Raw genomic sequence first — 12,071 nt, 5'->3', positions numbered from 1 at the left:
CTATAATCCTCATTTGCCCTTTGGGTTTGTGTTAATAGTGTTTAGTTAGACTGACCAGGATTAAGGCAAAGTCTGTGATATGCCATCTATGAAAGGGAGTCAGCCTCTGGTTGATTTAAGGGTGTGTTTCAGATCCCATTCACCGCCTCAGGCTCCTGGGCTGCTGTTTAGCTAAGGATAAAAGAACTCAGACAGCTGAGGATAAAAGAAGCAGAAGAGAAAGGGGGAAAAGCATCAAACTCTGCAGACGCAAGCTAATGGGCTGACTTCCAAAAACATCCTCAGGTTTCCTCGGCTTTGATGAAGTGTTAAGATCTTGTTTTCATGGACTGAATGTCTTTCAATGGGTGATAGATCCTCTTGCCAGGAGTCAAAAAAAGAAGAGAATGAGCCCTCTTAGTCTACTACTACAACATCATTTTACTTTATTTGAACAGCAATCAACTGATGAAGAGGGCTCAGACTTGTAAAAAGGAGGGGAAAAAAATGCTTCTTTATTACTTACCAGTCTTGGGGCTCTGTCAGCAGTACTGAGAGCACTTGCCAAGTAAAATGATTTAGCAGGGGAAAGTAGTTTGGAAGTGCAATTTCCACCCCTTTCTCCCTGAAAGTAGATGACGACTTAGACACCAGCACTATGGCAGAGTGTGCCTGAAATTCTCCGGGTATTTCTTGCTGGCTCGCTCCCTGACCCAAGAAAGAACAGACTGTTGCATTGCCTGAGTTTTGGGGATGGGCTGAAGTGTATAAAGAGGGAGTGGGTGAGTGCCAGGCACCTAGGAGTGCTCAGTTAGCACTTATGAAAGGTTGCAGTGTCTTTTTGATGAGGGAGCAGGAGGCTGGCTGAGGACGGGGCAGGGGCTGGAGCCTTGCACCTCCTCTCCACCGGCTCCCCTCAGTAATACTGTCACATTCCTCAGGCACCCCTGACTATCCTAGAAGGAAAACAAATAGTTAACTTGCAGAGATCACAGTCCTGCAAGGCAGGAGTCTCCCTTGGCTTGCAAATGTCCTTGAGATTTACATCAAAGAAGTTACCTTATCAATAGCCCAATTTCCAAAGACACATAACTCAGTTCCTCAAGCCCTAACATCACCCTCCCCTCCATAAAAAACCAAAGGAGGCGGAGGTAGAAGGAAAAGTAAATAAAGTTAAATTTCTTCTAAACCTAAATCTCATTAACAAGGACGCTTGATAGCAGGAATGTCACATTCCACCAGAAGACTCCCAATTGTCTTTATGTCAATGCCTCATTAGAGGGAAAGTGGCCTTGGCTTGATAGTAACCAGGCCTTCAATATCCTGATAGTCTTCTTTACCCCAATAGCCCTTCTGAGCCTCCCTTCCCCTCACCTTCCCCCAACCGCAAGGTATATAACCTGCCATCCCTCACAGCCTGGGGCAGCAGCTCTTCCTGCCCACGGGTCCTGTTCCCGTGCCTTAATAAACCACCATTTTGCACCAAAGATGTCTCAAGAATTCTTTCTTGGTCATCGGCTCCGGACCTCAGCCCACCGAACCTCACCTAGGTTCTAGAACTTCATCATTTTCATCTTGCACATCCCTTTGGGTTCTCTTCTCAACCACTGTAGGTTGCAGATATACAAAAGGCAACATTTGGAACAAAAAAGACATTGTATTGAAAATGAAGCAAAACTGATCATGTGAGACTTTCAGGGGTTATGAATGCGATTTTGAAAAAATAAATCATGATGTGTGTGTGTGTGTGTGTGTGTGTGTGTGTATTTAAATATATAAATTAAACAAGGAGACGGGCTGTGGCATCTCTAATGCTGTGACAGCCTATGTAAGCAAACCCAGACCTGTGCCTTAGGGTTATGAAATCAAAGAGCTATACCCACCAATCACAAATAGCCAACTAGCCTTTAAACTCTGAACAATCAAATAATTTCCTTTCTTTGCCTTCCAATCTTTTCTTCTCTCTCTCTTTTTTAAAGATTTTATTTTATTTTTTGTTTGACAAAGAGAAAGCGCGAGAGCTAGCACAAGCAGGGGGAGCAGCAGCAGAGGGAGAAGGAGTCTCCCCACTCAGGAAGGAGCCCAATCACGACTTGATCCCAAGACCCCAGGATCATGACCAGAGCCAAAGGCAGACACAACCAACTGAGCCACACAGGTGCCAAGCAGAAGGAGTGGGAGAGGGAGAAGCAGGCTTCCCGTGGAGCAGGGATCTCCAAATCTTTTCTATGTAAGTCCTTCCCTAGACTCCTGTGGTGGGGTTCTCCTAACCACTGCTGGTTTGGTGTTGCCCCATTCCAATACATTCTTGCTCAACTTAACTCCTTCATTTTTAAAAAAGATTTTATTTATTTATTTATCAGGGAGAGAGAGAGAGAGCACACAAGCAGGCAGAGTGGCAGGCAGAGATGGACAGAGAAGCAGGCTCCCTGCTGAGCAAGGAGCCCGATGTGGGACTTGATCCCAGGACCTTGGGATCATGACCTGAACTGAAGGCAGTGGCTTGACAGACTGAGCCACCCAGGCCTCCCTAACTCTTAAAATTTTTAATATGCTTCAGTCTATATTTTAACTATATATATATATATATAGTTGTATATAGTTGTATGTGTGTGTATATATATGTTGTGTAGTATGTATTTCGTATATAAAATGGTCCCTTCTGTGAAAACATTTTAGACTAAAAACAAAACAAAACAAAAACCCAAGAGTCAGCTCTCTCCAAATTCAAGTGCATTTTCTGCATATCTGCATAATAGTCACTGGACAAGATTGATTGCATAAATAGATGCACCTTCTTTTTCTTTCTGTTTGATATTTGATCAAACACTAGAGCAAATTAGTGGATTAATTTTAGGTTTATACATGTTAACTCAAGTAAAAATCTTGCTACTTTTTTCTTCTTTTTAAATAATAGACTACTGTTTCAAAATCAGATGCCCTGGGGCGCCTGGATGTCTAAGTTGGTTAAGTTGTCTCAGTTGGATGTCTCAGAAGGCAGTTGGCTGCCTTCAGCTCAGGTCATGATCTCAGCCTCCTGGGATAGAGCCCCATTCTGGCTCCTAGCTCAGCGGAGAGTCTGCTTCTCCCTCTCCCTCTGTGCTCTCCCTTTCCCTCTCTCTGTCTCTCTCTCTCTCTCAAGTAAATAAATATTTAAAAAAATTAGATGCCCTTTAAAAAAATATTTTATTTGAGGGGAAGGGGCAGAGAGAGGGAGAGAGAGTCTTAAGCAGATACCTGGTTGAGCACAGAGTCCAACACAGAGCTCTGTCTCACGACCCTGAGATCATGACCTAAGCTAAAACCAAGAGTTGGATGCTTAACCAACTGTGCCACCCAAGCGCCCCTAGATCCCCTTTCTAATGGTTAATATTTACCTATGGCTTTAATTTCTTAGACATATCTTTTAGCTCAGACTTCTTCCAGTTTGACCTTTAAAGAATTGCACATTAGTAAAAGAGAGGATATAAGATAATAAGACTAAAAATGATCTTCAGATTTTTTTTTACCCCAAATGATCATATAATTGGGTGTGCAGATTATATAGCTCTGAAGCAGAATGTAGGGTATTCTGACTTTCTAATTATAATTAAAACTAAAATCATTATTATTTTTTCCAAAAAGAAGAACAAGGACATTTAATGATACCTGCTTTCTAAGGGGCCCTTTCATACCTCATATGAAACTTCCATGGCCAGAACATTTAATTATTTCTGCAGATATTTCACCAAACATATGAGCCTTCAAATAGATTTTAGCATTCACATTCCCCTCAAATTTTGGTAGACAGAAGCATTACCCAACAATAATTTAAGAAAAGGCAAATTCCAGTAATCCATCCACACAGATTCTTGTTTTGTAGCTTCGAGGTGGGATTCTGAAGTCTACATTTTCTTCTGTTATTTCTCGGGATATTCACCCTTTGAGCCTTTTGAAATTGCTCCAAAGGCAAATTTCATTCAAATGCTCACTGTCGCCCTCCTGCCTGTCATAATATTCATTCTCCTCAGTGCAAATATAAACTTCATCAAAGCATACTCTTGCTCAAAAATAAAGTGGTGCATCTTTGTGGTTTTCATATTGTTAGGTAATTCTTTGTGAATTTAGGAACAGCCTTAATAACTTTAACTTCTTGGTTTAAGATTTGCATATGAGTGAAGGAATTACTCATGGATAATTCAACATTTAGATGAAACGCAACATTACCTGACATTCATAGACTTGACCGCAGTGTGTCAGAAACAGAGGAAGAATCTACAGTGTTGTCTTCGGGAAAGGGAGTTTTTGGAATAAATTAGAATTTATGCTGGGCCATTTTAGGTTGTTCTCAGATGTTACTCATTTATTTTAATGTGTCTTTATTATTTTGTTTTGGTCTTTCATAAGTCAAGTTTAGCCTCACTTGAATGAAGTTGAAAAATGGCAAGGGAAATTTTGAAAGGAGTTTTTTTTGTTTGTTTGTTTGTTTGTTTTGCCAAACAATATATGAGGTGTTTGTAGTTGAAGTGAGCTAGAACGTGTTGTATTTTATAAAAGTATCTACCTGATTTCTAGAATATTCTGGATGGACATTGTCCAATTGAACATTGTACAGTGATGAAATTCGTCCATATCTGTACTGTCCAATAGGGTAGCCACTAATCACATGTATACTTGAAATGTGGCTAATGTAATATAGGCTGAATTTTCAATTTTTTTTTTTTTAAGATTTTATTTATTTATTTGACAGACAGATCACAAGTAGGCAGAGAGGCAGGCACAGAGAGAGGGGGAAGCAGGCTCCCCGCTGAGCAGAGAGCCCGATGTGGGGCTCGATCCCAGGACCCTGGGATCATGACCTGAGCCGAAGGCAGAGGCTTTAACCCACTGAGCCACCCAGGTGCCCCTGAATTTTCAATTTTTTAATCTCATTGAATTTTACTAACTTAAATTAAAATAGGTACATGTAGCTAGTGGCTACCAAATTGGACAGCACAGGTCTAAATAGTATATTCAGAATTCATCTATAGCCATATATATAGAACTTGCATATGTCAAGCCCAAACAAAATTCAAACTCCTTAAGGAAAATTCCTGTTTCTTTAAAGCATGATAACTAGAATAGTGACTCTTAAATTAACCATTCAAGGAAAAGTCACTCAACTTTTAGGCTTTTATCTTCCTCAGTGGAATAAAGAGGAACGTGACCCAAAAAAGTTTTTCTAACTTCAACACTTTACAATTTGCATTTAAATTGTTTCTAGAAACTTAATGAAGAACACAAAGAAATCCAGAGTACATTTTTCTTGGCTGCCTGCTGTTTTCTCTTTCGATTTTTCTTTCTGTGGCCTTTTTCACTTTCATAATTTCAGTTACCGTCTCAGCTCTAAACCTCTGTATGTGTCCACTTACCCATATTCTTATCCTACAGTTACAGTGATTTAAGGCTATTTCTTTTCGAATATTCTACTTTCAAACTCAGTGTAAACATACAGACATATGTGCTGAATCAGGTGCCCCTTTCCCCATGTATGTGTTAGGATCCTAACCCCCAGAACCTCAGAATGTGATCATATCTGGACATAGGGTCGTTAAGAAGGTAACTAAATTAGAATACAGTCATTAGGGTGAGCCCTAATCGGATATGGCTGTTGTCCTCATAAGAAGAGGGCATTAGAACACAGATACACACAGAGGGAAGACCACGCAAAGACACAGGGTGATGTCCATCTATGACCAAGTGGACCCTCGGACAAAACCAGCTCTGCATACATCTTAATCTTGGACCTCTGGCCTCCAGAATTGTGAGATAACAAATGTTTGTTATTTAAGCCGTCCAGTCTGTGGGACTTTGTCGTGGCAGCCCTAGCAATATAATATCCCAAACACTAAACTTAATGGTTTTGTCAGGTTGGCACATTACCTAAACCTTCTTCAAAAAATTTTTTAAAGATTTAATTAATTTATTTGACAGAGATCACAAGTAGGCAGAGAAGCAGGTGGGGGGTGCGGGAGTGGGAAGCAGGTACCCCGCTGAGCAAAGACCCTATGCAGGGCTGGATCCCAGGACCCTGAGATCATGACCTGAGCCCGAAGGCAGAGGCTTAACCCACTGAACCACCCAGGGCCCCTTTAATTTGTTTTTTCCTTAAAGGATACAAACATTTTATCCATTCTACGTTACGGAAACAAACAAACAATATTAGAATAATGTGTTACAGTTTTTAAAGCTTTGGACTTTGGTGTTTCTATTATTTCTTATCTCCTGTTTCTGACAACTCTTGTTTTTCCTTGCTTTGTTGCAGAGATTCCACCTTCTTAGAATCTCTGTATCTCGTCCTTTTATGCCCATTCTAATTCTCATTGACTTCTAAGACATGGTCCAGGGGATCTTTAAATTCAAGGTGAGCTACCACTGTTCTCAACTTCCACTGCATTTCACAAAACTCTCCGTTTCGCTTATTGACTTGAGTATAGGGTCCCTGTTGTGTTGATTAAAAGAAAAAAAAAATCCAGTTTCCTGTACTATGGGAGCTCTTGGTATTTAATGGGCACTCCAGAAACATTTTTGGAAACAAACATGTCTTAATTCTTTAGATCCTAAGTTCCTTGATAGTTGTTCTTTCTCATGTTCTCTAGATAGGCAGAGTTCACGGAGCATTTGCTACATGCAAGCCACTATAATTATTAACCTTTCACTTCCTAGGGCCTGTATGCAGAGGTGTATCCAAGGTGTGTTTTCTTTTTGCTAGATTGCTTAGCTGGGTAACCATTCAAGCATAAGAAGTGTCTGCTTGATTGTGCCATCTCACTTAATACTGATTTGAAGTGAACTAGTTGTGCAAAAAGTGGGAAACTGTTATAGTTTGATTTGTAGAGAAATAATAAGCTCTTAAATGTATCTTTGCTTTTAAAAGCATCTCTGCTCTTGACTGTATCTTTCCATTCTTGGAAGATATACAGTAGTTGATTAAATTCAAAGAAATCCTAAATAAGTATGGAAAATCAGAAATTAGTATCATTTTTCAGACAGGCAGAGTTCAATCTATTAAAGTTGGATTTTACTTTAATCACAGATGACCATATTGGCCTTATCATACATCCAACAGGTCTCTGGGCCAAATGTTCTAAGAAATTTTTTTTTAAATGATTAACTTGTATTTAATTTTTTAGATTTTATTTATTTATTTGATGGAGAGATCACAAGTAGACAGAGACAGGCAGAGAGAGGGGGAAGGCAGACTCTCTGCTGAACAGAGAGCCCGATGCGGCGCTTGATCCCAGGACCCTGAGCCCATGACCTGAGCTGAAGCTGAGGCTTTAACCCAATGAGCCACCCAGGCACCCCTGTTCTGAGAAATTTAACAGAATTATTGAGGGACATAAGAAGTAGTGGTCTCCTTTATTTCAAAATGCAGGGTTTTTTTTTGTTTTTGTTTTTGTTTTTTACTTGTGTACATTTCTGAAAAGAAGAGTTCAAAGTGGCAATGAAGGCAAGCCTGAGAAGTAATGGTCTCTCAGTCTGCAGCTTCTATAAATTGAAAAACATATGGGAATTTACCCAGGAAGTAAGATAAAAGAAAAAATTGGAAACAATAAAAAAAGGAGAGCTAAACTTCATCTCTCTGTTCAGTTCACATAGGACTTAAGACCATAGACACCATCTGCTTGAAATTCTGTTGATGTGGTCTATAATTTCAAAAAATCCCGAGTTACACCTGTGCCTAATTCTATCTCTGCATCCTCCCTCCATGGAGGAAGCAGAATATTCCTGATGGATTCAGAGTTAGGGTCAGGGTGGGAGCGGGGACTTAGTTGAATTTATTATTCCTTTCTGTCTTCACCACACAGCATCATCAAGATGTAAGAGCCTTATCAGGACTTCTAGTTCGGTTCTCTTGACAGATGAGAAAAATGAGGCCCAAAGGAGTTAAGATCTGGGACAAAACCAGATGTTTTCTAATTCACCCGAGTGTCATTTTCACCAGTTAGAGAATGCTAACGATTAACATTCATTTGAACTGAGCTGCTGTTACATGAAAAGTGGACAACTGTGGTTTCTAAATATCTAGGTACAGATTGAGGCAGTTCTAATTTTCATGCGTATCCAGAGAGAAATGTCAGGCAATTTGATCTTACAATATAAAGGTTATTCATCATTAACCTGGTTGAACACAGAAAAGGAAATTTTGATGAATAAAATAAAGCAACTGACACCCAAGTTTCAGAAGCTTAGATAATTTAAATGAAGATGAACTTTCTGTTTTTTTCTGATGACATTTACTGACTGGAAAGTCTGTATTGTTATCAGGAGGATTGATGTAAAATGGTATTGCATTGTTAAAAGCACTGTTTTTCATGTGACTCATAACTGGAAAAAAATCAGTTCAATATTACAAATGTATGAGTTGATTAATGTCCAGTTATCTCAGTGTATAAACTACTTCCTGGAGGAAAGCATTCATCCTTTTTCTTAACTTATTATTATAAAAAAATTACAGTGTTTTTAAATTATGAAAAACGCACCCATAAATTTGTTCTGTACTATTACAACTATTATTATTTTGTTTATCCCCTTACAGTTATTTTAAATGGCATTCTTTAAAAAAAAAAAAGAATCTTAATCTTGGTCCTCAGGGGCAGAGATTTGAGTTTATTATACTCTTTGTCATAGCTGAGTACATCATGGTCTGGGCAAGGCCATTCTCATTTTATTTTTCTCCTTCATTTTCATCCACATTCCAATTTCATTTGTCCATTAGTCATTTGTTCTTTAATCTGTGTCCATTGTGATGTATTCATATACACATTCTGGAAAGATCTATTGTGCTATTTTGTTTATCTATGCTGTTATTTTATATAAATGGTCTCATATAAACCTCATTCACCTTATCCTATATTTTTAAGGTGATTTCTTCATAATACTGTTATTTCTGCTCTTCAACTCCTTTTTAGAGGTTTGTATCTCAACTATTACATTTTTCATATTCAGAATCTCCTGATTCTGCCTCCTCATGACTCTGTTGATGGTTGATGTTTATAATATTTCACTTGTGTCTTCGAGGCTTCCCTTCCTTTCTTTCTTCATACTTAAAATAAAATACATTTTATTTTTAAACTTTTGCCTACAATTTTTATTTTAAGCATTCCATTAATTTGCTACTTCTGCTACAAGAGTGTTGAGCTCGGTGTCTTCCTTCTGTAGAACTTGTGCTTGATTTAGGGAGTAGAGTCTGGGGAGAGGGAGTAAGGTGGACCTCTTTCCATGGCCATGCCTCTGAGTGATCCACTCTCTCTCTCTTCCAGAGCAAGACACTGCTCTGATAGTTGCTTCTCTTGAGTTCAATCTCCAAGAGCAGCACTGGTTCCAGAATGTTAACATGCATCAGAGTAGTCAGGCATGCTTGTTAAAGCACAGGATACTGGGCGACCCAGACTTTTTGATACAGTGATCTGGAGCGGAGAGGAGTGTTTGCATTTCTCACAAGCTACCAGTTGATGCTGATGCCACTGATCAGAAGTTACATCTTGAGAGCTTCTGTCTTGAATGCTGGCATAGAAAGAGGAGACGTAAACCGATAATTAGGTGTTGGCTCATCTACTTCCAGCTATTTTTTTCTGGTCCACCTTCCTAACTCCATTCCTGAGTGGAAACCTCTGTTTAACTCTGACTGGCTCTGGCTGGTCCTCCTGTTGTTTTACTGTCTGGACTAATTAGGTACAAAGTGATCCAGGGCCCCCTTGAGGCAAGATCAAAGGCCACGGAAGGAAGTTCTTCTTAGTCTATTCTCTTGATCATAGTTTGGGGCCCTACTACTCTAGTCTGTCCTACTTCAGTTCCCTCATTACTCCCACCTGATGGGGACCTATCAAAGTCTGTTTCATTAGAGCTTTCTCTCTCTCTTTTTTAAAAAGTTATTTATTTGAGACAGAGAAAGAGAGAGAGAGAGAAAGCATGAGCCGGGGTGGGGGGGAGGCAAAGAGAGAGGGAGAAGCAGGCTCCCTGCTTAGCAGAAAGCCAGAGGCAGGGCTTGATCAAGACCCTGGAATCATGACCTGAACCGAAGGTAGACACGTAACCATCTGAGCCACACAGGGACCCCAGTTTTGTGTTCTTTAAACACTCTTATTTATTTATTTACTTTTGGCTAATAAAAATTGTGTGTATTTAAGGTATACAGTATAGTATTTTGATATACATATACATTGTGAAATAACTGCAATCAAGCTAATTAACATATCCATTATCTTTTATAGTTACTTTTGTGTGTGTGTGTTTAGAATACTTGAAATTTACTCTTAGTAAATTTCAATTATACAATCAATTATTATTTAATCACCACACTGCATAGTAGGTCTCTGGACTTCTTAGTTTTATGACTGGAAGTTTGTATGTTTCAGTCAGTATCTCCTTTTTCCCACTGCCCCCCTCCCCCAGCTTCTAGTTACCACTCTTCTGCTCAATATTACTATGAATTTGACTTTTCTTTTTTGAGATACCTTATGTAAGTGAGGTCATACAACATTTGTCTTTCTGTGTCTGGATTATTTCACTTTGCATAATGTCCTCCAGTTTCATCCATGCTGTCACAAATGGCAGAATTTCCTTCTATTTAAAGTTGAACAATATCCCACTGTATGTATGTGTGTGTGTGTGTGTGTATATATATATATATATACCATATTTTCTTTATCCATTTATTGATGGGCCCTTAAGTTGTATCATATCTTAATTATTGGGAATAATGCTACAGTGAACATGGGTGTGCAGATGTCTCTTTGAGACCTGTATCTTTCAGATACCCAGGACGAGATTGCTGGATCATATGGTAGTTCTCTTTTCAAGGAACCTCTGTACTAATATCTATAATGGCTGTACCAGTTTACATTCTCACCAATAAGCATTCTCTTTTCTCCACATCCTTGCCAACACTTGTTTCTTGTCTTTTTGGTAATAACTATCCTAACAGGTGTGAAGTGATATCTCATTGTGGTTTTGATCTGCACCCTTGATAGTTAGTGATATTGAGCTTTTCATGTAGTTGTTAGTTAATTGATGTCTTCTTTGGAAAAATGTCGATTCGGTTCATTTTATTGGTTGTTTCTTTTACTGCACAGAAACTGTTTAGTTCGATGTAGTCCCACCGGTACATTTTTGCTTTTGTTGCCTGCGCTTTTGGTGCCGAATACAGAAAATCATTGCCAACACTCATATCAAGGAGCTTATTCTCTATGTTTTTCTCTAGGAGTTTTATGGCTTCCTGTCTTGCATTTAAGTCTTTAACCCTTTTTGAGTTGATTTTTGTATATGGTGTAAGATAAGAATTCAATTTTATTCTTTTGCATGTGAATGTCCAGTTTTCAGCACTATTTATTGAAGAAATTATCCTTTACCCATTGTATATTCTTGGTTCCTTTGTCAAAAATTAGTTAACTATGTATGTCTGAGTTTATTTCTGGGATCTCTATTCTGTTCCATTAGTCTATAGGTCTGTTTTTATGCCAGTACCATACTGTTTTGATTACTATAGCTTTGTGGTATAGTTTAAAGGCAGAAAGTGTGATGTTTTGTTCTTTTTGCTCAAGATCGCTTTTGCTATTTGGGGTCTTTTGCGAGTCCATATGAATTTTAGGATTTTTTTTCTGTTGCTCTAAAAAATTCCATTGGAATTTTGATAGGGATTGCACTGAATCTGTAGATTGCTTTGGAGAGAATGGACATTTTAAAAATGTTAAATCTTCTAATCTAGGGTCATGAAATATCTTTCCACTTATATGTATCTTCAGTGTCTTTCATCTATTTTTTTTTCAATGTACAAATCTTTTACCTCCTTAGTTAAATATTCCTAAGTATTTTTCTCTTTCTTTCTTTTTTTTTTCCTAAATGGGATGGTTTTCTTAGTGTCTTTTTTGAACAGCTTCTGGTAGTCTGTAGACATGCAACTGAATTTTGTATGTTGATTTTGTATCTTGAACTATACAGAATTCATTCATTAGTTGTAACAGTATTTTAGTATTCTTTTAAGATTTACTACATAAGGGGCACCTGGGTGTTTCAGTCATTAAGCATCTGCCTTTGGCTCAGGTCATGATCTGAGGGTCTTGGGATCGAGG

Source organism: Neovison vison, chromosome 4 (assembly GCF_020171115.1).
Source record: "Neovison vison isolate M4711 chromosome 4, ASM_NN_V1, whole genome shotgun sequence".
Taxonomy (NCBI): Eukaryota; Metazoa; Chordata; class Mammalia; order Carnivora; family Mustelidae; genus Neogale; species Neogale vison.
Note: the sequence above shows the minus strand (reverse complement) of the source record.